This window comes from Hemitrygon akajei, unplaced genomic scaffold, assembly GCF_048418815.1.
Source record: "Hemitrygon akajei unplaced genomic scaffold, sHemAka1.3 Scf000050, whole genome shotgun sequence".
In the NCBI taxonomy this organism is placed as follows: domain Eukaryota; kingdom Metazoa; phylum Chordata; class Chondrichthyes; order Myliobatiformes; family Dasyatidae; genus Hemitrygon; species Hemitrygon akajei.
The window spans coordinates 6,305,662-6,332,475 of NW_027331936.1; the positions used below are offsets into that span (position 1 = coordinate 6,305,662).

The 26,814-nt window shown below is 44.2% G+C and overlaps 1 protein-coding gene across 10 annotated transcripts in view; it reads left to right on the forward strand.

The window, feature by feature from the left end:
• The first annotated feature begins 15,898 nt into the window (after positions 1-15,898).
• Positions 15,899-26,814, forward strand: part of LOC140721119 (NACHT, LRR and PYD domains-containing protein 3-like) — a 68,644-nt gene continuing 57,728 nt past the window's right edge. For 3 of the 10 annotated variants that reach the window (XM_073035984.1, XM_073035992.1, XM_073035993.1), the window contains exons 1-2: positions 15,899-16,057; positions 20,310-20,474. The gene's annotated coding sequence lies outside the window, so the exon portion shown is untranslated. Of the gene's footprint in view, positions 16,058-20,305; positions 20,475-21,023; positions 21,144-24,581; positions 24,651-26,814 lie in introns of all 10 variants that reach the window. The other 7 variants (XM_073035985.1, XM_073035991.1, XM_073035986.1 and 4 more) reach the window with 5 other exon arrangements.

The window sequence follows — 26,814 nt, forward strand, 5'->3', positions numbered from 1 at the left end:
ACAGGTTGACAGTGTGTGAAGGCAGACAGGTGAGGGCTTGTGTGTGTGTCCACCCTTGCCTGGGTGACAGGCTTACCACTGAAGAACGGTCGTGCCTAGGATGGAGGGGGTCACATTTGGTTACGACAACAGGACAACAATACAGCGTAATGTTTGGCGGCAACTGCATCACCTCTCTCTCTCTCTCTCTCTCTCTCTCTCTCTCTCTCTCTCTCTCATCTCTCTCTCTCTCTCTCTCTCTCTCTCTCTCTCTCTCTCTCTCTCCTCTCTCTCTCTCTCTCCCCCCCCCAACGGTACACCAGCAACTACCTCGACCTAAACTAAACTGAACTGAACTCTGCATCATTGTAAGACAATCCATTGACTTCTAGACTTTGAAAGAGCTTAGTTTTTGATTCCTATTTCCACACTTCTGCATATATCATTGCTATCCTGTTTCATATATTTGCATTTTATAGTACTGTATTACTTCGTTTACTAATAAACGCTATTAGTTACAGTACTACCAGACTCCAGCGTATTATTCCATTTCTGCTGGTTCCGTAACCCGGTCACGGTGTACGTGACATGCCAACTGGCATTTTTGTCTGTAACAAAATGAACCCCGTATTGTGTCTGAGTGTTTTGCTAATAATGTTCGTGCATCATTATGCTGAGTGAACCTGAGTACCTGACTGCAGACTGCAGTCCCTGCACTGTATTTCATCTGCCACTTCATTGTCTTTTCTTCAAACCTGTATGTGTCATTCTGCAGACACCCACTTTGCTCTAAGCTGCCTATCCGGCACCTACCTTCGTAGCGACTACAAAGTCTGTCACAAAGCCACCAACTCTGTCATCCAAATCGTTCATTTTAACATGAACAGAAGCAATCTCATTACCGACTCCAGAGGAACGCCATTGGTTACCGGTAGCAAACAGAATAGGCTCGCATTGTTCTAACTCTTTGTCTCATGCCGGTAAACCAATATTCGATCTTTCCTGTAATACCATGAGTTGTGATCTTGTTTGGCAGCCTCATGTGCAACAAGTCGTTAAAAACCATCTGAAAATCCAGGAGAAAAATGTCCACTGCCTCTCCTTTGTCTATTCTGCTTGTTATTTTGTCAAATAATTCCAAGAGATTTGTCAGGCAATATATACCCTGAAGAAAACCATGCTGAATTTGGCCTAATTTAGGGTGCGCCAAGTACCCCGAAAAATCACCCTTAATGGATTCCAACCACTGAGGTCAGACTAACTGTTCTATAATTTAATTTCTTCTGCCTCCCTTCCTTCTTAAAGTGTGGGGTGACATTTGCAACTTCCTAGTTCGCCAGAAACATTCCAAAATCGAGACACTCTTGAAAGATTTCTTTAAGAGAAGCATGAGGGTCAACGTCTTCACTCAGTGGCGGTGGGAATGTGGAATGTGCTGCCAGAGCAAGTGGCAGGGTCGATTTTCAACATTTCAGAGAGGTTTGGATGAGTATATGGATGGGAGGGAATGGATGACTATTGCCCCGTTAGATGTTGCTGGAACTAGGCAGATCAATGGCTTGAAACAGACTAGACTGGCCGAATGGCATTTTCCTGTGTTGTCATGTTCCATGACTCTAATAACTTCACAACCTCTTCAACTACCTCTTTCTGAACCCTGGGGTGTACATCATCTGGTCCAGGAGTCTTATCTACCCCCATGCGTTCCAGCTTCCAAAGCACACTTTCTCATTAGTAATGGCATCTATACTCACTTCTGTCCACGATATTCTTGAATTATTGGCTTTAAAAAAAAAAAGATGATAAGTCAGAGTAAGAAGTGTAGCAGGCAGGGGAGAAAAAATAACAAGGAGGTACTTCATCGGTGAAACTGGGAGATGGGGAGGGGTGTTAATTAAAAAACCTCCTCAGGATATGCTTTTCTTAACGAAACCAGAATTGAGCACTGCATGCCGGCATGTGTAAATCTAATACAAAATACACAATACTAAACATAAATGAGAGCACAATCCAGAAACACGAAGAAATGGTCAGTATGGAAGATCAAGTGAACCACTCATGTCCGTCCACAGAAGACATCCCAGCGATTTGAGCACACAATTTCTTAGAAAACTGAGAAATGAGTGTGCTTCGCGACCGCTGTACCTCAAGTTATACCAGCTCGAGCTAAGAAACAAGTGAAATATAATATTAATTATTAGAGGTTGACAAACCCTGAATAGAGAGTCGATCGCTCCTTCATCATCAAAGGTAGAAGAATGAATTAAATAGTAGAACTATATTCTAAAGATATAAACATGAACTTTTGACAGGATAAGTGCAGTGCAAAGTTATGAAAGTTGCAATAGAGCTGGTAGTGTATGAACCAGATCAGCCAGATACAACACAACTGAGAGATGGATATTAAACATAAGACTAAAGACGTGGGAGCAGAGTTAGGTTATCGAGTCTGGGCTCGATCATCAGGGCTTCATCAGGGCTGATCCAATTTTCCTCTCAGACCCAATCGCCGGCTTTCTCCCTGTATCTCTTCATGTCCTGACAAGTCAAGAATCTATCGCCCTCTGTCTTAAATAAGCACAAGGTCTCGGCCTCCACTCTGCCTGTGGCAACGAATTCCACAGATTCACCACTCTCCGGCTAAACTCATCAATGTCGCAAATGGGCGACCCTCTATTCAGAAATTGTCTCCTCTGGTCCTAGACTCGCCCACCATAGGACACAGCTCCTCCACATTCAACCCATCGAGGACATTCGGTAGGTTTAAATTGTATCACCCATCATATTCTCTTCATATGATAAGGTATTCAATCCTGGAATCACTTTCATAAACCTCTGTTAAACTCACACAAATGTTAGCCCATTTTTCATAATATCATCGGCCCAAAACAGCTTACAATCTCTAAGTGAGCTGTTATGCTTTTTCAGTTCACGGCTGGTATGTGCAGACCACGTGAGGTCCTCGGTGATGTGGACGCTAGGAACTTAAAGCTGTTTATCCTCTCAACCTCAGATCCATTGATGTCAATAGGAGTTATCCCGTCTCCATTCCTCCTGTAATCAACAGCCAGCTCCTTTGTTTTTGCGACATTAAGTGAGGTTTTTTTACTTGACGGCACTGTGTCAGAGAGATACCTTCTTCCCTGTAGGCCACTTCGGTATTTTTTGAGATTAGTCTAATTAATAGAGTATCGTCGGCAAATTTAATTAACAGATTGGAGCTGTGGGTGGCGATGCAGTCATGGGTATACAGGGAGTAAGGGAGGGGACTCAGTACATGGCCCTGAGGGGGTCCTGTGTTGAAATTCAGAGGGGTGGAAGTGAGGGAGCCCACCATTTCTACCTGCTAGCGATCTGAAAGGCAAAGTCAAGGACGAGATCCCTGAGCATCCTGTCGAGCCTTGGGGGAATGACGGTGTTGAATACTGAACTGTCGTCCAAGAATAGCATTCTCACATAAGCATCCTTCTTCTCCAGATGTGTAAGGACGGTGTGTAGAGCAGTGGCCAGTGCGCCGTCTGTCGATCAGTGGTGTGGGAAGGCAAATCATAAGGGGTCCAGCACCCTCCTTTCGTAAAAGGGTTACATACACTAATCACACAGGCCCGCGTCAGTCACCAAGTAATCTCAATGCCCCGCTGTGTCCCAACAACCTCGTGTCATTCCCCATACCGATCCCATTGCCCCACTCTCAGCACACTTCCTCGTGTCATGAACCAAATTAATCACTCTAACCCCTCCCGTCACACAGCCCCGTGTCAGTCCCCAATGTAATTAACTGTGTAAGTGGAATTCTGATGATATTATGCTGAAAGATCAAAGCATAAATCGGGAACGGACATGTCTTGTTCTGGAAAATGCACAACGGAAATGTGAAGGTATTTCAGTCTGCACTTACATGGGCTTCTGGACAGATTTGCCCCATTCAGACAGGGGAAGGACTGTAGGGTGAAGGAACCATGGTTGTCAAGAGATGTGATACAGCTGGTCAAGAGGAAGAAAGAAGCTTTAGGAAGCTGACCTCAGGATTAGAAAGCAAGGATCAGGCATGACTGTAGATTTACAAAGTAGCCGGGGACAAACTGAAGAATGGAATTAGGATAATTAGAAACGTCTACAGAAGGTCTGCAGTGGCTTTAAGGAAAATCCCAAGCCATTCTAGATATATGTGAAGAAAAAGATGAGTGGAATGAGTGTAGGACCGGTCGGGGATAGAAGATGAAACAAGCTCCTGAGGTCCGAAGGGCAGGTCCGGAATTAAAACTGAATTCACCAGTCAGAGGGATGTTTGTGAGGAGGACGTTAAACAGTCCGATGTGCGACAACATACCGAGGTTAAGAGAGAGGATGTACTGGAACTTCTAAAACAAAGTACAGCAGGTTAAATACGTCTTCTTGTGTGGTCGGGAGAAAGCCTGAGTGACTGCGGGAAGTGGTGAGTCCTACTTCAGTGATGGGCAAATTATCAGAGAACTTTCTTAGAAACAGGATTTGCGAGAATTTGGAGAAACATTACCTGATTTTGGAGAGTCAGTATGGCTTTGTGAGGGGCAGATCATGTCTCACGACCCTGGTTCAATTCTGTGAGGATGTGACGGTTATACTACTGTTAAGCATGTTAGCACCTTTCAGAAGGCTTGGTATCCTGGGAAAGTTGGCTTGTGGATTCAGGACTGACGCCCCAGGAGGCCGAGGGTAGTTGTGGATGGAGCGTTTTCTCCCCGGATGCTGGTGCCAGTGGTGTCCTGCAGAGATCTGTTCTGAGACCCCAGGATATTTGTGCTTTAAAATGATGTGAATAAATAAGTGGAAGGGTGGTTTATTGTATTTGCAATGATGTGGAGGTTGGTGGAATTAGGGATAGTATAGAAGGTAGTCTGAATTTACAACAGGACAGTGACAGGACGCAGAGCAGCGCTGGGAAGTTACAGATGGAGTTCAACCCTGAAAGGTACGAAGTGATTCACTTTGGACGGATACATTTGAAGGCTGAGGTGATACTCTCTCGAGTCAACCGAGGGCCGCACATTAGTACGAGTTCCACAATGGAAAGAGAGTGATGAGACTCTCTCCAATAAGCCGAGGGCCGCTCATCAGTACGAGAACCACAATCGGCACGGAGCGGTGCGCTGCAGGAGCAGAAGGAAGTGTGATTGACAGGTGAGCTTGAACACTTCCGCTATTCTGCACATACTCATAGTGACGCTCGAAAGGCAATATACCTGACAGGAAATCAGGAGGAAAAAATACAACTTCGCGGCAAATGATACAACAGACTGAGAACCTGCTGATTGATCATAGATTTTGCTTACTATATTTGTTCAAACAGAGAATGGATGGAGAAATAGTGGTAGAATTGTGGCAGGTCTGAGAATATCTTTAAAGTTAAACAGACTGCATCGCAGGTCACGGGTATGGGGCGGTAAAGTCCTTCACTGGCAGAGGTCAAGTTCCTGCCAAACGGCCCATGTGTGCTCTGGAAAACATTGCTCTTCAAACTTTCCTCAGCCCTCGCTAATCTCCCGAGGACACTCTCCCTTTTTGACGATAGGTCTCTGGAATATCGCTGTGGATCTTTTAAATTGTTTGGAGGAAAATGTGCAGTGTATTTTATTGTAACACATGTCAGCTGTCACTGTGATTTCCATCACTCACACCGCCCGGAATGGCGGGAACGAACGAAAGAAAAGATGATGAATGTTCGCCTTTAATAAAGAAGTGTTCTCCGTTTCACCCGCCAGAGCAAACTCCTTCCCTCAATTTCAGAAGCGAATGTGCTCCGTCAAATATTCCAAATTAATCGACTTCAAGCTAAATGCCTGATTTAAAAGCAACAATGACAAAATATATCTTCGTTTAAATAGCTGAAGCCAGGTGTAATGAAAAATAACATGGAAAAAAGCACATCATATTTTGTTTTAAAGTAATTACATTGCAAAATCCCTTGAGGAGTCAAATTCATGACAAGGGGATTGAGAGAGTAAAAATAGTTTAACGTAAGTGTTTCTGCAGTTGGTTGTCACTAATGTCCCTGACGTGATCGCCACGCTAATTGCCTCAGTGGAATTGCTCTCACCTCAATAAAAGTCTGCTAAACCGATCCCCAGTCCATCTGAGCAGCTGAAACGTTCCGTACAACTGAACGCTGCTTCTGAACGAATATGGGATATCCGGCGATTTACTACATCGCCGCCATTTTCTATCCCACACTTGTAGCGGTTGGTGTCCCCGGTAAATGCCGGAGCTGGTTACTTTATGTATGGTGCCGTCGTTACTCTGCTGCGGTATCCGCACTGTTACAAAGCACAGATGCTACCGTCGGCTGAAACGTGCTTTCGGAATGGAGGTTTCAGGCATCTGATTGTTTTATTTTCATTTTCGTACTTTGTTCGAAGTGATTATTCTTTTGTCAATTACGCATATACCGATATTGACATTGTTTCATAATTTCACCTCGCTAGGCTTTCTGAAGTGATGCTGCTCTTTGCTTTTCTAGGTCCGAGTTTCTATCAGTGCAGACACTTCGAGCTTAAAACAACGTGGCAGCTTATTTAAATGACTGTCCAGTCTATTTCCGACACGCGGGTCTGTAAATGATAAATTGTGGTTTGTATCTTTTGATTCCACTTTGTCACGGCTGCAAACAATCCCTTCAGCTCTTTCACCTCTAGTAATGGAAATGGTGTTGTTTACTGGGACGATCGTCCGTTCACCGGTACGTGAGCCGTGGAACTCAGATTCTTTGTTCTAACCTGCCCAGCCGGAGTGCAGCGACGCAGACTCCCGCTTTCCACTTCCAAGACCCAACCCTGCATACCATCGTTAGAATGGGGGCATGCAGGGAGATGACCATATCTCTAATCACTTTTCAAATTTCTTGCAGTTAATTTAACGGCGATTGTGATCCTCTCTCGGGGAAAATGCGGACTCTCCAAATGCATCACCCGTTACCTGGTTGGAATGGCAGCAGCCGATCTACTGGAGGTTATCGTTGCTGCTTTAATGGAACAGACCAACAATATCTACATTTATTCCAGAACCCTGCTCATCACTCCTGTGTGCGCACTGACACTTGTATTTCGGGCTGTAATGACGGACTGTTCTGTTTGGTTCACGGTCAGTTTTACGTTCGATCGCTTCATCGCAATATGTTGCGAAAAGCTGCGGGAACGATACTGCACCGAGAGAACAGCAACGGTGGTTATGGTGACCGTGGTTATAGTGAGCAGCGGGAGATGTGCCCAGTTATACTATGCCCTTGAACCTTACGTCATCATTGACAACATGCCGTGGCGGTGCACCCTCACATATGAATACGCTACTTCACCCGTGTGGAGAGGATACGAATTACTGGAGAGCATTTTAACACCATTGCTACCAATCGGCTTAATCCTATTGTTTAACGGGTTAACCGTAAGACATATCGTTGTGGCAAATAGAGTCCGCAGAAAGCTTCGGCACAGCAGCGACAATCAGAAAGATGCCGAGATGGAAAAACGCAGAAAATCGATGATTTTGTTGTTTTCTATATCAGCTAATTTCATATTATTTTCGATGTCCAATGTAGCCCATTCCCTGAAATGGCAATCGCAAAACTTTTTTTACGAGGACAGATATTTGAGTTCCCCGGTATATATCCTCCAACAATTTGGGTTCATGTTGCAATTTCTCAGCATGTGCACCAATACTTGTATCTATACACTGACACAGAGGAAATTCAGAGAGGAGCTGAGGAATGGAATGAAGTATGTGTTTAGGCAATTCAGCGGAGTTTTCAAACAAAGCCGTTTTACAACGAACAGGCTTGGCAAATATGTCATAACTTCAAACATTCATATGCCTGGTCATCCGGGAATTGGAGAATTGGAGGAAGATTGCTGACGTGATACAGTTCAGGTAGGTAGCAATACAAACGCTCAATGCTGCTACCGTGATTGTTAGATTGGTTGAATTATGTTACAATCTATCACAGACACTCGCCTGTCTGAACATGCGCAAACATCTGAACATGATATGTGTCTGACAGGAAATTATAAATTGACAATGTCAATGGCCACTGAAATGTGTCAGCAGGGCAGGAATGGCTTCAGGGCTTTCCGAGATTTAGGTGTTTCAAAATGTACAGGGTCAGGTAACAGAGTGTAAAGGGAGTGCGATGGGATACCAGGGATAGTATCGCAGCTGCAGAAAGGGAGGACAATGTGGGGCGTACGTTTGTTGATAGACTGTGAGACGAACACAGAAACATAAAGGACGCGATCTCTCCGTTTGGAGTATTCTATACAGCCGCCCACAAGTTGAACAAAAATAAAAACGGCGACTGAAACAGGGAGGTACCGATCGGGAAGCGGAACTTGGACATGTGTCATGTTATTGGCAAGGGCAACTGAAAGTTCCCTAATGTTCTTTGGCACATTAGGTGACAGACCTCTACGCGGGTCAGCATTTCAGAACGACAGGGAGAACTCCCCGACATCCACCCTGCACAGGGATAGGACCAGAGAGCATGGAATTATTTAATTGCGATATATCGGGCTACCTGGCAGGAACTTGGGAAGGTAAATAGGAAAATGATGTACTCAGGGAAATGAACAACACTTATGTGGAGATTGTTCAGGAAACACTTACATGAGGTTCAGTAAAAGCTTGTCTCATTGAGGCAGGGAAAGGACGATAGCGGAAAGTAACCCTTGCTGACAAGAAATTGGAACAGCTTGTCAAGAGGAAGAAAGAAAGATACTTAAGGATCAGGAAGAAAGGATCAGATTGGCTTAGGGCGAGTAACAATGTAGATAGAAAAGGAATTTAACAATGGACTTCAAAGTTAGAAGGGGAGTAGAGATGCACTAAGATAAGTGAAGAAGAGAAAGATGACTAGAGAGAGTGTGGGCAGATCAGATGTAAAAGAGGAAAACTTGTGTCTGGAGTCCAAGGAGGCGGTGAAGCTCCTCACTGAATACATAGGTCAATGTGAACACAGCGTCAAATGGCAGATATGCCAGAACCTGCCGACGCTGAGAAAGAGGATGCGCTGGAAACTTGGAAAACATTATGATAGATGATTCCCCGGTGCCGAAAGGGATATAGTCCAGGTAATTTTGGAAGGCGAGCAAAGATATTGCTGCACTTTTGGACAGGATATTTGTGTCTTCGCTGGCCACGCAGATAGAACTAGATGATTGGAGAGTGGAAAATGTTATTCATTTGTTGACGAAAGATAATAGGGATATTTCTTTTAATTATAAGCAGGCAGTCTTACAGCAGTAGTGGGTAAACTACAGGAGAGGATAATTGAAGAAGGAATTTATGTGTATTTGGAGAAACGTAGTCTGGTTAAGGAGAAACAATATGGCATGTTGTCCTTTATGGGTCAGATTGAGTTATTTGAAAAAGTGAAAATCAATCAAATAGAAGAATTAGAACAGTCGATGTGGGGGCATTAATTATGCTCAGGCTTTTCATCAGCTCCCCATAGTGGACTCATTCAGAAAGTCAGAAGGCATGGGATCGAGGGAAACCTGACTGCGTTGATTCAGAATTGGCTTCCTAAACGAAAGCAGATGATATGGTAGACAGAGTGAATTCTGGCTGGAAGACAAAGGACAGCCGTGTTCCGCACGGAGAGTCGAAACTTCGGTACACTTTACAAGTCTATTGCGAGTCCGCAGTTACAGTGCTCCAAGAAACAGGGCTGAGGAAATAATCGATTTAATCTGATCACACAACAGCACCTGGATAATTAATAGAATTAGGACTGACGATGTAAACAAATCGCTGAGCGACTGACTGCACCAGCGCGTTTTCTAAATTGACCTGTCATTTACATATTACAGGGCAAATGCTACATTGACTTTACAACCTGATTTCCAGTGAAACCCGAGAACTTAAAACCAGCATTTCAAAGTGTTCAGCAGCAGCTTCTAGTGCTTACTAAAAGAACCGGCCTTCCAAAATGTCAATTCCAAATTCCCAATTCAAGTACAGACCAATTTATCTGAATGCCAATTTACCTCTGAATCGTGGTTTTATCGTGTCGGGTGTAGATACGCTCATATTTCGATCCATTTAACCCTGAATCCACATGGCCGGTGTGGAATCCGTGTCTCCCATTGAAATCAATAATAAATGAAACATACAAATCTACACAAACTGAAAACGCAGCGAAGGCAAAGCAAATATCCGGGCTCACTCTTGTCTTCCTTGAAAACCATCGCAGGCAATTGGGGAATACAGAATAAACAATTTCCAAAGCTTCCATCTTCTCATGCTATAACCATTCAAGAACAGGATCAACGACTTTATAGATTGGTCGGTGCTGCGACACACTGAAGTTCTAACCCAGACATACAGTCAGACACCGATAGGGATCCACTGCACAGAAACAGGGTCTTCAACCCGTCAGGCCACTGAGGAATTACTTAAACTGCCTACTGCCATCGACTGAACCCGGACCGTGGCCATCCATATCTCAGTACATATCCAATCATTTCGTAAATATTGGCATCGGAGTCTCAATCACTACTTGCGTTGGCGACACTGTCTACACTCTGACCACCCTCTGGGTGAAGAAGTTTCCCCTCATGTTTCCATTAAACTTTTCACGTTTCACCATTCGCCCATGATTTCTAGTTGTATTCTCACCGAACATCAGTGGAGAAAGCCCGCTTGCATTCACACTCTCCATCCGCCTCATAGTGTTGTACACCTCTATGAAATCTCCCCTCGGTCCCTACCCGCTCGGGAATAAAGTGCTGACATATGTAACCTTTCTGTTTAATTAAAAATATTCAGTCCCAGCAATAACCGCGTAATTTTTTCTGCATTCTTTCAGCCCTTCTAGTCCATGCCGACCCGTTTTTGTTGTTACTGCCTGGTTCCAGCTACCTGCACCAGAGCCTCCATACACCTCCCATACACGTCCTCACCCAAATTCCTCTTGAGTGTCTCAATCAAAGCCACATCCTCCACTTCCACTGGCAGCTCATTCCACACTCTCACCAACATCTGAGTGAAGAATTCCCCTTCATGTTCCCCGAAAATAATTCACTTTCACCCTGAACGTATGTCCAATGTCAGCGTGAGAGGGAGGACGGAGCAGAGAGGGAAGAAAATAATGGGGAGGGGTGGTCGAGCACGGAGAGTGAAACAGAGCGGAGAGGTTATACTTAATATCTTTCAGAAAAACTAGTTATTTGAACTTGCGGCAAACCTACTCTCCATACCCTGTACATTCTCAGCCAAATTATTGATCTAGATGACAAGTAGCAATGGTTGATATTCAAAGTAAATGTTGTTATCAGAGTACATATATGTCACCACATGCAACCCTGAGATAGTTTTTCCTACAGGAACACTTAGTGAATCTATAGAATAGTAACAGGATCAATGAAAGATCAAGTGGAGCATAGAATTCAACAAACTGTGCAAACGGATATATCATTAAATATCAATAAATAATGAGAGCAATGGGGTGTAACCCTGGGGAACCTCACTAAGCCCGGGCCTCGAGTCCAATAAACAGCCTCCCACCATCACTCTCTGCTTCCTGCCATCAAGACAACTGTGCAACTAGTGAGCCAGCTCTCCCTGGATCCCGTGTGATCTGACTTTCCACAGCAACTTACCATGCTGAACCTTATCGAAGGCCTCACTGATGCCCATATCGGCCCCGATCCTGGGATAGAGGTTTCAGAGATAAGAGGGCATGGATTTAAGCAGAGGATGAAGAGGTTTAGAGGGATCTGAGGAGGAGATTTGTCACTCGGAGCATAGCTGAAATCTGGAACTCAATGCTCTAGGTGGTGGTGGAGGCTGGTCCCTTCACAACATTTACGAAGTGGATGAGCATTGAAACTGCCGAGATAGAGTCGGCTACGAACCAAGTGCTGATAAATGGGACCAGTGTAGACAGTGAGTGGATGGTCAGAACAGGTATGGCCGGCCAAAGGCCTGTTTCCGTCCTGTGTGATCCACCACTCTGGACATGCTAAATTAACGATAGGAATTCAAGGCATTCATTTCAAAACTCCACACCCCACTCCAACCTGAAATAAGCCAGACTGCACCCCTTTGTCACCATTGTGAATATCTGCTTCTGTCAAAGTAATATACAAATTGATCACTTCTGCTAAACAACTGGCAATTGATGAAGTTCCTGTGTCTTCTTCCATTAATGTTGCCGGCTTACAGCAAAACTAACCCTCTCACTGTGTCAGAATCAGTGATTAAATCAGACCCCGAACACTGTGATTTCATCCCTGCACATCGTAACTTGAAGCATCTCACTGAGGGTCTGATGGAGACACAACCCCTGCCCTCTGCACATGTGATCACACCTCCCCTGCTTCTGACATTTCAAATACTCTCGGAATGGTTTTCTGATTCAGTCTTAAAGTTATTGCATATTCAGCTCGTCGTCAGACCTGACAATACGTGTCTTCCCACAGCTGGTTCCACCTGTTGGTGTGTACTCTTTCCTCCACCTCCAGGGAAGCTGCATCTCCACACAAACTCCTCACTTGAGACGACTGTCTGTACCCGTGACACAGGAAATCACATCACTGTCACTCTCCTGATACCGTGTCTGACCTGCTCACCTCCGGGTATCCTCCCTCAACAAGCTCCTTCCTCAGTTACCGTCTGTGAGATTATATAAAAATACAATTACTGTAAAACGATCTATCAGACAGCTCCTGTACCCCTCCACCCCAGAGCATGTTTCGCTGGTTAAAACTCTCTCTCCTCACCCCTTCCCTGTTCCATTCGCCTTTGCAAACTCCAGATATGCCAGCTGATCTGAATCCACTGTGAGGTACATTTATATCTCACAGGAGGATGTAGAAACCCATGTTGTTCTCAAATACAGAGGTCACTGACACCCCACCGCCATCCCAATCTGCATCAACAGCCCATGACGGTGACAGCTCTTCCAGACACTGGGGCTTTGTAACAAACACCATGTTAACAGCAAGATTAGACAGTAATTCATTTGAAGAGAGAATTGCTGCTTCCTGAAAGGACACGCGAACGTCCGATACAATGGAACAGATCCTGCCCTGTTCACAACTTTATTCGACCCGGGTCACGAAACGTCCGATCATCCCACTTTCTCACAACAGCAACCCCACCCTCCTCCCCCCGACTACGGTTCCACACCGTTCCCTCCACTCACCCCATACCCACAGTCCACCGTAACCTCTCCCCACACACACAGACAGATTCCCTTCACCCTAAACCCCTCCCAGCCTGGGAACCACAACTAACTGATCCCACAGCCCGGGCTCGGGCGCAAAGCTAAAACCGGGGCTGCGGGACCGGAGAGCCCGGAGCCTCCAGCCGTCCGGCAGAGCTCGTTCCCGGCACTTTTCATAGAAACATAGAAAACCTACAGCACGATACAGGCCCTTCGGCCCACAAAGTTGTGATTCCACACCAACCGTCCCCCGATTGCCACAAACCCGAGATCAGACCCTTCTTCACGGACGCCTGAACAGAATAATAGCTACGGTCAGCACTGCGCCTGCGTTTAGCAGGAGGTTCTGGGCTGCAGAAGCCGTGGCCGGAGGTCCCTACAGTGGGACACAGTGGCCGGAGGCGGGAGAGACAACGGAGCGTTAAATGACAAACACGACAAAGTCTGCAGATGCTGGAAATCCAAAGCACAACAAACAAAACGCTGGCGGAAGTCAGCCGGCCGGGTAGCATCTATCAGAGAGAAAAATCACACTCCCACTCCCCCCCCCCGCATAAAACAATGCAATCAGAGGTTTATGATCATTTTCAACATCAAAAGATTCCCCAGAGGGAATCGGAATGAAAATTGTTGGACAACAGGAAGTCCCGCTCGGAGCGGATAGTTCAAAGGTTAATTTATTATCAAAGCAGGAATCCGTAAACAATTTTTGAGCTTTTTTTCTTCTACAGAAAACTACGAAACAAAGAAAGAGCATGAAAGTCGTTCAGAGAGAAAAATCAAACTCCCACCTCAACCCCCGCATTAAACCCCCAAAACAACCCGATCATCAAACCCCCAAAACCCACCCCTCCCACACAAAAGGGAACAATGTCATCGACCGCCCCCCTCCCAAAAAAAAACACTCCTACCCCGCACAACTGCGGAGGAGCCGGTGTCACCAGTGTAGAGGCGGCCGCATCGGGAGCAGCGGACACAACAGGCGACCCCGGAAGATTCACAGGTGAAGTGTCGCCTCACCTGGAAGGATGTTTGGACAACGGAGAGAGTTCGGCCGTCCGGCCCTTTCACTGTGACACCCCGAACTCCACATCAAATCTGTCCAAACGAACCTGGGTGAACTTTAATGACCAATAAATATAATTCCTCGCTGCGATCAGCTGTCAGAATGATCCCCTGACTCTGAGAGGAAGGGGTATCTATGGTCAACACTGTCAGGGTGTTGAGTTTACCAGGAGACAAAGACTGCAGGGACGAGAGGTTTTCTGTTGACTAATACACTGTGTGTGGACCCCGCTGGCAATTCTGGTGTTGTGATCCGAATCGAGACAAACACCACGCTGCCCACTCCAACAACAACACGGCACAGCCGGACACATAACAGCGGACTTTACATCCCACAACACTGGATTCAGTGATGAAACTCGTCATTAATGTTGTTGTCCCACTAAAAAGTCCATTAAGGTGCTTTTAAATGCCAGCGCTCTCCCACAGGTGACGTCCACAGCTCCTCCCACTACGGGCCTGACGTCACACCTGGGCTCCCCACACCGGGATCTACCCTCACGTGCGCGGTGTCTTACGTCACTCACGCGCTGCTGTGCTCGAGCTTTCAACAGAGGATTCAGGAGCTGCGCTATTCCCATTGGTGCGAAGCGATGTCAATCACTGGTTACAACCAGTCGCGGAGGCGGACAGGCCGAGTGGGCGTTACCCCGCTGAGTCCGTCTCCCGCTCAAGGGCCGACAGCCTCCTCAGAGCGGAGAATACCTCAAAGTAAATGTCCGCTTTCTGATTTATTTCTATTTCCCTACGAGGGAAGTTGGGGCGTTTGTGAAGCGTCTCCTGCGGCCGGCGTCTGATGTATTGCTAAGAGGTAGAAGGAGACCGCTCGGCCCGTCGGTTTGATGCCGGATCCCCGGGGAGGGTGGGAGACGAGGTATTTTATTGACAGTATGAAGATGGTGAGAGAGGGGGCGGACAGGATGTTTGTCCCGGTGGGGACAGGAGGGGCTCATCTGTGGAAATGTCTGAGCCCACGGTGGTGTCGAGCAGAGGGATTCACCACATTGGGGGGCAAACACCGGCAGACTGTTGCCCTGCAAGCGGGGCCAGTGGTCCGGGCAAAGTGACAATTATTTGTGCTTTGTTGAGATTGTACCTGGAATATGGTGTAAAATCCTGCTCCCCATACTAACACGGGTTATACAGACCAAAGAACAAACTGCCGGAGGAACTCAGTGGGTCGGGCAGCATCTGTGGAGGAAAATGGACCGTCAACATTTCGGGCCGAGACCCTCCCTCTGGACTGAGAGTGGACGGGAAATAGTCAGAGAAAAGAGGTGAGGGGTGAGGATGGGGCAAGAGCTGGGGAGTGAGAGGTGGATCCAGGTGAGGGGGAGGTGAGAAGGTGGAAATAGTATCGGGGGTGGGAGGTGAGTGTTGGACACGGGGCTGCAGAAGATGGAAATTAATTCCATGATCGAGGAAATGGGGATCGGGCAGAAACGTGTCTGAGGTGGGAGAGCTGTGAATGTGAAATAATGTGGGAAATGAGGCCGATGGGTCGAGCAGCGTGTGAGGGGCGAGGAACAGTCACCGGGTCACGTGGGAGACCCACCACCGTCACGTGATCCTGTTTTACCGCGGACTGGCGGCATCTGCGGGTTTGTATCCGAGGCCCCGCCCCTCCGTTGTGACGCAATATGCACACTGCGCATGCTCACATTCCCGGGACAGGCGCTGATTCTTTGTCTTTGCTGAAGCGGGTCTGGAGCGGCGGATTGTCGGCGGGATCCGGATCGGGAGAGGGTCCTCGCCCCCCTCGGGCGGGGAGCTGGGGGGTCGGATTATTCTCAGCGGAGCGAGACCGACAAGATCCATGCGGTGAGTACTGAGTCCGGTCCCGAGCGATGCTGGGCAGTGAGTCCCGGTAACTTCCCCGAACTCGCGGTCTCACCCCCTTCCTGGACAAAACCCATCGAGGTCGATCCGTGTTGTGAGATCTTCACTCCGAAGATATTTTGTGAAGTATTTTGCCTCATGGAATTATTTCTGAAATCAGTGTTTGTTACCTGGAACTACCAGAGGATTTATTTAATGCAGAATGAGGAAGGATAAAGACAGTCACTACAATTTTAGTTTCAAAGTTACCAAATGTCCGCTGTGTTAATATTTGTCAGACGGAGACTCTCAGTGTTTAAAATTGAGTCTGTTATTTCCTGTTTTGGTCATGTTTGGAGAGGCAGTTTCCCTGTTGCCAGGAACAGCCAGGATCTGCAGGAAGTGGTGCACATTTTTATCGCTCTCTGGTCACTTCCTCTCATTGAGAGTTAGCGGCCTTGGGAGCAGATGGAACAGACTGATAGTGGGGTGGGGAGGATGTTGTGAGCATTGACTGTATCGACTGTATTAACCCTGTTTCGGAATGAAGAGAAAACTGATGAATGTGGGACATAAATTTGTGCAACTTTGTTCAGGCCGTTACAAACGTCTTGTAATCAGTCAATAGTTGTGCATCATTTAAAGTAAAAAGAGAAAATGCTGGAACCGTTCAGCAGATCGGGCAGCATCTTGGACAGTCCCAGTTCTGACACTGGGTCTTCCACAGTTTTCTTTCCACAAATCTAATCTGATGAAACGAGTTTCCAGCACTATTATTTCAGTTTTATATTAAAAGCCTTTTATTCCTGTTGGCCTACAAAGGTAAAGGCAAACATTACAATTTCAGTTTCAACGTTATAAAATAGCAGTTGAGTTAATTTTATATTAAGTCACTTTACAGGACAATGTCAGGGTAGCAGTCCGTCACCTGAAGTTTAATTGAAGTTGGATAATCCAACAAGACAATTATCTGAAAGACAAGAGTAAATCGATAGGAGAGTGATTTCAAAAGAAAATTTCGCTTTTTTGGAATGGTCGAATCAAGGTCCTATCGTTAATCCCATGGGAATGTTGTGGAATGGCCTGAAGCAGCAGTTCAGGCAAGGAATCCCACCAACATCCCAGAGCTGAAACAGTTTTGTCACGCGGAATGGCCTAAACTTCTTCCAAGCCGATGTGCAGGAATATCTACAGTTATCGGAAGCATTTGGCTGAAGTTATTGCTGTACGGGGTAGTGGGGGGTCACACCAATTATTGAAAACCAAGCTTCACAGACTTATTTTTAACAAGTACATGTAATATTGAATCCTGTTAATCTTGTCATAACGAGACTCAGAGCGTTTGAAATTGACTCCATTGTTTACATTTTTCGGTCATTTTCGGAGGGCCGCTTTCCGTATTGCCAGGATAACAGCCCATGTGACCGGTACGGAGTGGTAAACATTTTTATCGCTCTCTGGTCACCGTTGCTCAGTGAGAGTTAGTAGCGTCAGGAGCAGATGTAAAAGACTGATAAAAGGGTGGGGAGGAAGTTGTGAGCATTGACCGTGTGTACAGAATAATTCCTGTGTTGGAATGAAGAGAAAACTAATGATGATCCCCTTTTCCATCTGGTTCCATCTGCTCATTCCCCACGCATCTTGTTTAAACTCTGTCCAGCCTGTATCCCCTCACCTCAATGATATATATCAACCATCTTGTTCAACCTCTGTCCAGTCTGTATCCGATCACCTCAATGATATATATCAATAATCTTGTTCAACCTCTGTCCAGTCTGTATCCCACCACCTCAATGATATATATCAACCATCTTGTTCAATCTCTGTCCAGTCTGTATCCGATCACCTCAATGATATATATCAACCATCTTGTTCAACCTCTGTCTAGCCTGTATCCCACCACCTCAATGATATATATCAACCATCTTGTTCAAACTCTGTCCAGCCTGTATCCCATCACCTCAATGATATATATCAACCATCTTGTTCAACCTCTGTCCAGTCTGTATCCCCTCACCTCAATGATATATCTCAAAATTCTTGTCAATTTCTGGCCAGTCTGTATCGCATCAATAATTACATTTTTTTAGTTTCAACGTTACATAATGGCGAAGTGTTAATCTTGACAGCATTCAAAGTGAGTCTGTTATTTCTTTTTTTTGGGTCTTTTTTGGAGAGCCACTTTCTCTGTTGCCAGGGTAACAACCCATGTGACTTGCAGGGAGAGGTTCTCAATTTTATCACTCTCTGGTCACGGTACCTCAGTGAGTGACAGCGGCCTCGGGAGCAGATGTAACAGACCGATAGTGGGGTGAGGAAAATGTTGTAAACATTGACAGTATGGACTGTATTATTCCTGTGTTGGAATACAGACAAAACTAATGAATGTGGGCATTACATTTGTGCAGCTTTGTTCAGGCCATCACAAACGTCTTGCAGTCAGTCAATAGTTGTGCATCATTTAAAGTAAAAAAGCGAAAAAGCTGGAAACGTTCAGTAGGTCTGGCAGCATCTTGGACAGTCCCAGTTCTGATACTGCGTCTTCCACAGTTTCTCTTTCCACACATCCTATCTGATGAAACAAGTTTCCAGTAATACTATTTCAATTTTGTATCAAAAGCATTTTATTCCTGTTATCCTACAGGAAATATGATGGCCAATTATGCTGGACAAGACCTCATTTAACAATAAGTTAATGATAAATTGAGTTCAGTTTAGCGGCTGAAGACAGTGTGAAATGTATGCCCGTATCTGGTGACTCACACCCAGGTTTTCCAGCCGGATCATTGGTCCAGTCAGATGACCATCAGGTTCCCCTTCTGCCATAGGTTGATGGAGTGTTTTTGAACTCTGATTGGCCGAAACACTACATCATATTACCGGAGCAAGGAGTCCTGGGAGAGTTGCTGTTTGGGCTGTAATCTTTGGAAACTCCGGCCTATGGAGCTCTCAGTATTTGGGATTTGGCCAAGGTCAGTACTTATACAGATGGGACACGCTATTCCTCCTTCCAAATGAATCAGAAGTCTCGAGTATTTGGACATTAGTTGTGGGTGTATCCCAGAATACACCACTTGCTGTGAGATGTGTGGACGATGTGCGAGGCTTCTGGCGTCGGTAAGTGACAGGTTCAGCCGTGTGACCCTGTGAGGTTGGGTCATGGGATATCATCATTTTAGATCCAAGTAAAATGGACCCGAGGATCAACCTGCCCAGGTTTATGAGGTGTTGAACGAGTATTTCTGGTCTGGGGGTTCAGTCTTCAAACCGTGTATGGAAATTCCCCCTCACTGTCACCTGTCTGTCAGGCAGTGGAAATCTAAAGGATTTTAATGATGGATGTCTGCGGTAAAAACTTAAAATGTTTGAAGTAATTCTAACGAAATGTGTGAACCTGAATCGTCAAATTTGTTCCTCTCCCCACAGCTGTTCCTTACCTGCTGAGTGTTTCTGGTAATTCCAGTTTTGTTTTTATTACATTCACCCTGGAATGGTTTAAATTTCCTGAAATGGGCCTGATTTAACCTGGGAATGGAAATGGCTCATTCTGTGATAGGAGAACTGTAAAGAAACCACAACTTTTCCCACTAAGTTATCCTGGTACCAATTTGTCTGTTATTCCTGGGAATGTGTTCAGTGCAGTTGTTGCTAACAAGGTTCACATGAATAATCTGAGGAATGATCGGACGTGCTCAGTGGAGTTCAGACGGTGGGAGTGGTGTGGGGAGATGAAGTAAACCTACTGAATGCTGAAACGCCTCGATACAGTGGACATGGAGAGTCTGCAATCTGAGAGCACAGTCTCAGAGTAAAGACACTTCCCTAAATATTGAGATGAGAAAAATCTCTTCAGCCAAAGGATGGCTGCTGTGTGGAAATTGTTGCCATAGAGTGTTGTTGAGGCTGCGATTTGCATATATTTATGGCAGATTTAAATATGTTCTTGATTGATCAGTAGCTTCAGAGTTAAAGGATGAAGGCAGGAATATGGTGGTGGAACAAAACATGGTTTAATAGTGGAGCAGACTCGTTGGACCAAATCATCTAATTCTCTTCCTACACCTTGTGTCTGACCATAACTGAACGATGTGTTCTTCGTATTCCATATCAGGCTTTGTGAAGTGCAAGGGACAATTTCAGATTTGTTCATTGAGATCGTTATATTTGTCTTCAACATTTAAACTTTGTTAAGCGGATATATTTTGCTCTCCTTTGTATTGGTAATGTGCTTTATTATCTGTCTGGTTGAAGTTAGACCGGCGGTGAGAGGTTTATTGGAAGAAAAACCCACAACTGGAAGCAAACCACGGCTGAAAACGAGAGAACAGCAACAAGTGAACCAGCCCGAGGACTGAGAGCACCGACCAGAGAGAACCCTTCTGACTCGGAGTTCACATTTATTCAGTTGGGAGAAAGTCTGGTGAGTCTCATTTACTCAAACACTGGTCCTTTAGACATTACATACCTGTACAAAGGAATGTAGGAAACAGTTGGAGTGAGACTGAATTTGCTCAGAAGTACCAGTTATGCCTCTGTCAGACCCCGTTACAATCACTCTAGGTGTCGTAATGTGCTGTCAGCAGCACAGCTCTTTAAAGCCACTCACTTTACCTCATTTCAAGGTCTTGCATTTTCTGAAGTTGTTTTTGGTCAGTTCTGAGTGGGGAGAGGGAATCAGAGGGATTTGTTTATACTTACTATCTTTCAAAAAATGTAACTGCTTGGATTTACTTGCTGCAAACTTACTACCTATACCCTTTAAATTCTCAACCCAATAATTGAATGTCACTAAGCACTGGACTCGAGTTAAGAAACAGCCCCTCACCGTCATCCTCTGCTTCTTACCAATCATCTATTTCCAGACTCTGGGGCTCTGTAACAAACTCATTGTTAACAGCAAGATTAGACAGTAACTAATACAAAAGATTTGTTGCTTCCTGAAAGAACACATATCCTGTCTGATCCAAAGGGAAAGATCCTCCATTGTTTACAACTTGATTTGACCCGGCACCCATCATCCCCGGTCAAGCTGTGTTCGCTAACCCACACGACCCACGCTAACCCACACGAAGCATGTTCCTGCTGATGGGTGAGTACAGAACTAGAGGCCACAGTTTAAGAATAAGGGGTAGGCCATTTAGAACTGAGATGCGGAAAAACTTTTTCACCCAGAGAGTAGTGGATATGTGGAATGCTCTGCCCCAGAAGGCAGTGGAGGCCAAGTCTCTGAATGCATTCAAGAGAGAGTTAAATAGAGCTCTTATAGAGAGCGGGGTCAAGGGATATGGGGAGATGGCAGGAACGGTGTACTGATTGTGTATGATCAGCTATGATCATAGTGAATGGCGGTGCTGGATAGAAGGGCCGAATGGCCAACTGCACTTATTGTCTATTGACCCCAATCTCCTTCCACCCCGCCGATAGGCCCACATCGTTTCCATCGTTCACCCCACTATCGCACATGTGGACAGATCCCTTTCACCAACATCCACCCTCTCAGCTTGGGTGTCATAACTAACCGATCATACATTCCCGGCTCGGGCGCAAAAATAAAATGAAATTAAAAACAGGAGACCCCGGACCCCCCAGATGCCTAGCTACGTCCCAGCCCTTACCCACTTCAACCAACCTTCGAATTACACAAACCTGAGATCAGCCCCTCACTCACCACCGCCCGAGCAGGAGAACCACCGGCATCCGCTGGGTTCGGCACTGTGCTCTGATCTGCAGGACGTCCCCGCAGCGCCACCTGTGGTAGGACGTCAGAGGGACAGCAGAGAGTGTTCAGGTGTCGGTTCATTCTCTGTGACATCCTCCAAACATCACATCAACATCCAACCGACTCTGGGCGAACTTTAACGACCAAGAGATATAATCCCTGTCAGCGATCAGCTGTCTGAATGATTCGTTCACTGTCGGGGTGTTTAGATTGCCGGGAGACAAGGACTGCAGGGACGAGAGGTCTTCTGTTAACTAATACTAATCTGTGTTTCCCCACTGGCAATTCCGGTTTACAGTAGTAAAACTGTTGTTTATGAAAATACTAAACAACGAGACACTGCACTAACTGATCCGATCACCCTGGAAACTCTTCTTCAGAAACATTCTGAGTTTTGTGACCCAACTCAAGAGAAACACCTACTCTACGGACAACATGGCAGAGCAGGGCACCTGGCAAGGGACTTTACTTCACACAGCATCGGATTCAGCGATGGAAACCGTTAAGTACCTTCGTTCTCCTCCTGAAATCATTAAAACCTCCACTAACTTGCCTCACCCACACGTGACGTCACTCTGGCGCCCCCACATAAAACCATAAAACATTGGAGCAGAGTTAGGCTACTTGGCCATCTGACGTCACGTGCGCGGTTCCTTACGTCTGGGGGTTTCTTTCTCACTCACCGGTATTCTCACCAAGTTTGGAAATTCCCACTCACAGTCGCCTGTCTGTGAGCATCTGGAAATTAAAGAAACACTCAAGATGCTGGAGGCCTGAAAACAAGTCAGAAATTGTTCAAAGCCATTCCAACACTGACCTGAACAATTATCTTTCCACACATGATCTTTATCTGTTGAGTGTTTATTTCATTTGTAGCTTTTTAATATATTGTCTTAGAATGTACTAAAAGTGAGTACTTAGAAAGTACTAAAAGTCTCATGGGAATTGGAGATGTGTGTAGCTGGGAACTGGGCTGCAAACTATCAGATGACATTTAATGTTGATAAGTGTGGGGTGTTGCACGTTGGCAGGGCAAACCAGGTTTTGACTTACACAGTGACTGGTAGGGGCTGTGAAGTGTGACGAAACAAATTGACATGGGAATACAGATCCACAATTACTTGCAGGTAGCTCCAGACTCGTAAAGAGAGCTTTGGGCATATATTGACATTTATAACTCACTCAGGCTATTGAGAAGAGAGGTTGGGATATTAATACCAAAGTGGTAAAAGACACCGTGAATCCAAATATGCAGAATTGTGTTCAGTTCTCGTCATCTACTTGGAGGAAAGATACCAATAAGCGTGAAAGAGTGCCGGGAAAATTACATGGGCGTTGCTGGTATTTCAGGAAAAAATTATCAAACTTGATTCCCTCGAATACAGGAGAATGAAGGGAAATGCTAGCATGGTTCCAACTTTTTTATGCTATTTGTCCCTACAATCAACTGAGGGGTCCATGGAACCCAGGTTGTTTACCCCTGCTAGAGATATACTAAAGTATGATGGTATAAATAGGGTGAATGCAAGTAAGCTTTTGCCCCTCAGGTTGGGTGATGTCATGGATTTAGGGCAAAATGTGAAATATTTAAGGGTAATCTGAGGGCTAACTACTTCACAGAGGGTGGTGCGAATGCGGGAACAGCTCCCAGCAGAAGTGAGAAATGAAGGTTCAATTGTAGTACTTAACAGATGTTTAGGGAGATCCATGGATGAGAAGGTATGGAGGGCTATTGTCTGTGTGCAGGGGGATGGGACCACACCGAACATGACACAGACTGGATCAGCTAACAGTCCTGTGTCTGTGCAAAAAGATACTCCCTGTCTATTCCATCAATATATTTCATAATCTTATAAACCTCTATCAGATCTCCCCCCAGACCACACCGCTCCAAGGAGAACAACCCAAGATTTCCACTAAAAAATGGATTTTGTTTGAATCCATTCTGACGAAAGGTCGGGAAACCGAATTGTTAACTTTGCTCCTCTCCCCACGGCAGTTCCTTACTTGCTGTGCGATTCTTTAATTCCACTTTCTCGTCATTACACTCACCATGGAACACGTTAAATCTGCTGGAAATGGCTCAGGGCACCAGCTCTCGTTTTGTGATAGTAGAACAGTGAAGAAATCAGAGCTTTTCCCCAGTGCACTATCCTGGTATCAATTGTCCTGTTATTCCTGGAGATATGATCAGTACAGCTGTTGCTAACAAGGTTCCTAAGAAAAGCTGAGGGATAATAAAATTCATGCATGAGGAACATTTGATGGCCCTGGCCTGTGCCCAGTGGAATTCAGAGGGATGGTGGTTGTGGGGTGGGACGGCGTTGGGGGTGATTATTTACATCAACTGAATACCAACAAGCCTGGACATAATGGGAAAGGAGAGGACGTCTCGATGAGACAGAGTCTGTGATCAGAGAGTGCAGCCTCAGGATAAAAAGAAACTCCACTGTAAATTGAGAGGAGAGAAATTACTTTTGCCATATGTTGGTTGATCTGTGGAATTTGATGCCACAGAAAGTGATGGAGGCTATTGTTGGTACATTTAGTACAGGAGCATTGGGTACAGGCCAGGCAGCATCTATGGAAGAGAGTCGAGTCAACATACAGATGCTGCCTGGTCTGATGTGTTCCTCCACTATTTTGTGAGTGATCTTTTGTATCGCATCTCAGGTTTTGTAAAGTGTGAGGGACAGTTCCAGATTTCTTCACTCGGATCATTATTTATGCGTTCAACATTTAAATTTCAGTTTAATGCTTGGTTCTCCTTTGTATTGTTAACGTGTTCCAACATTTCTCTGCTTAAAGTTAGACCTGCGGTGAGAGATTTATTGGAAGAAAAGTCTACAACTGGAAGCAAACCACGACTGAAAGCAAGTGAGCTCTATGTACAACCTTAAATTGTATTAGAGCGTGTTTAGCACAGATAGAGGATGAGTTTACCAATGTTAAGACTTTTTCCCATTGCTCAGCAGATATAGGGCAATGCAATTCTTCCTGCCATTCCTTCTTAATTTTTTCTGATATATCTGGCTGTACTTTCATAATCATATTATAAATAATAGCTACTAAACCCTTTTGACAAGGATTGAGAGTTAAAATTATTTCTGTAATGTCCAATGGACATTCTTTCGAAAAAGACTTTAGTTCATTATATAGAAAATTTCTAACTTGTAAATATCTAAAAAAAAGAATTTTAGATAAATTATATTTATTAGATAACTGTTCAAAGGACATAATGTTATCATCCAAAAACAGATCACGAAAGCATATTATACCTTTTGTTTTCCATAAAAGAAAAGCTTGATCTATAGATGATGGTCGAAAGAAGTAATTAGATATTATGGGACTTAACAGTATAAACTTATTCAAACCAAAAAATTTACGAAATTGAAACCAGATTCGTAATGTATACTTGACTATGGGATTAGTTATCTGTTTATTCAATTTAAATAACGAAAAAGGAAGTGAAGATCCTAAGATTGAGATCAATGAGAAATCATGCACAGATTTACATTCCAAATTTACCCATTGTGGGCCAGCAGCTGTAGTCGATTCTTGTGTCCAAAATATCAAATACCGTATATTAACTGCCCAATAGTAAAATCTTAAATTTGGTAGAGCCAAGCCGCCCTCCTTCTTAGGCTTCTGTAAATATTTTTTACCTAATCTAGGATTTTTGTTCTGCCACAAATACGAAGATATTTTAGAGTCAACCATATCAAAAAAAGATTTAGGAATAAAAATTGGTAATGCTTGAAATAAATATAGAAATTTAGGTAGTATCATCATCTTAATGGCATTAACTCTGCCTACCAAAGACAAAGATAGTGGGGACCACCTATTAGCAAGTTGCTTAATTTGATCTATTAAAGGTAAAAAATTAGTTTTAAACAAATCTTTATGTTTTTTAGTAATTTTAATACCTAAATAAGTAAAATAATCTGTAACGATTCTATATGGTACATGATTATAAATTGAAATATGCATATTTAATGGAAAAAGTTCACTCTTATTAAAATTCAATTTATATCCAGAAAAATTACTAAATTGAGCAAGCAAAGAAGAAATAGCAGGAATAGATCTTTCAGGGTCAGATATATATAATAACAAATCATCCGCATATAATGATACCTTATACATCGTCTCCCCACGGGTAATGCCTAAAATATTGGGTGATTCACGAATGGCTATAGCCAAGGGTTCTAAAGCAATGTCAAATAATAAAGGGCTTAAAGGACAACCTTGCCTTGTACCCCGAAATAACTGAAAAAAGGGGATCTTTGATTATTGGTAAAGACCGAAGCTAAAGGTTTCTGATATATTAATTTAATCCATGATATAAATTTTGAACTAAAATTAAAATGTTGCAATGTATTAAATAAATATGACCATTCGACTCTATCAAATGCTTTTTCGGCATCTAAAGAGATGACACATTCTGGGATTTTAGATGAAGAGGTATAAACAATATTAATTAATTTTCTAATGTTAAAAGATGAATAGCGATTTTTAATAAATCCAGTCTGATCCTCAGAAATAATCCGAGGCAATATATTTTCTAATCTATTAGCCAAAATTTTACTAAAAATCTTAAAATCCATATTCAACAAAGATATAGGTCGATAGGATGCAGATTCAGTAGGGTCTTTATCTTTTTTAAGAATTAAAGAAATAGAAGCTTCATAAAAAGATTGTGGTAGTTTACCTATACTTAATGCATCTTTAAAAATTTTACAAAGCCAAGGAGAAAGTATAGAAGAAAAGGATTTAAAAAATTCTACAGAAAAACCATCTGGACCTGAAGCTTTACCCGAGTTCATTGAAAAAATAGCCCTTTCTATTTCAGACTCCGTAATAGGTGTATCCAAAAATACACTATCCTCAACAGTTACTTTTGGAATATTCAATTTCCCTAAAAATTCATTCATTATAGAAGAGTCCTTAGTACATTCTGATTGATATAAGGAATTATAAAAATCTTGAAAGGCTTTATTTATCTCTTTATGATCAATCGTCAAAGTACCATCTTGTTTATGAA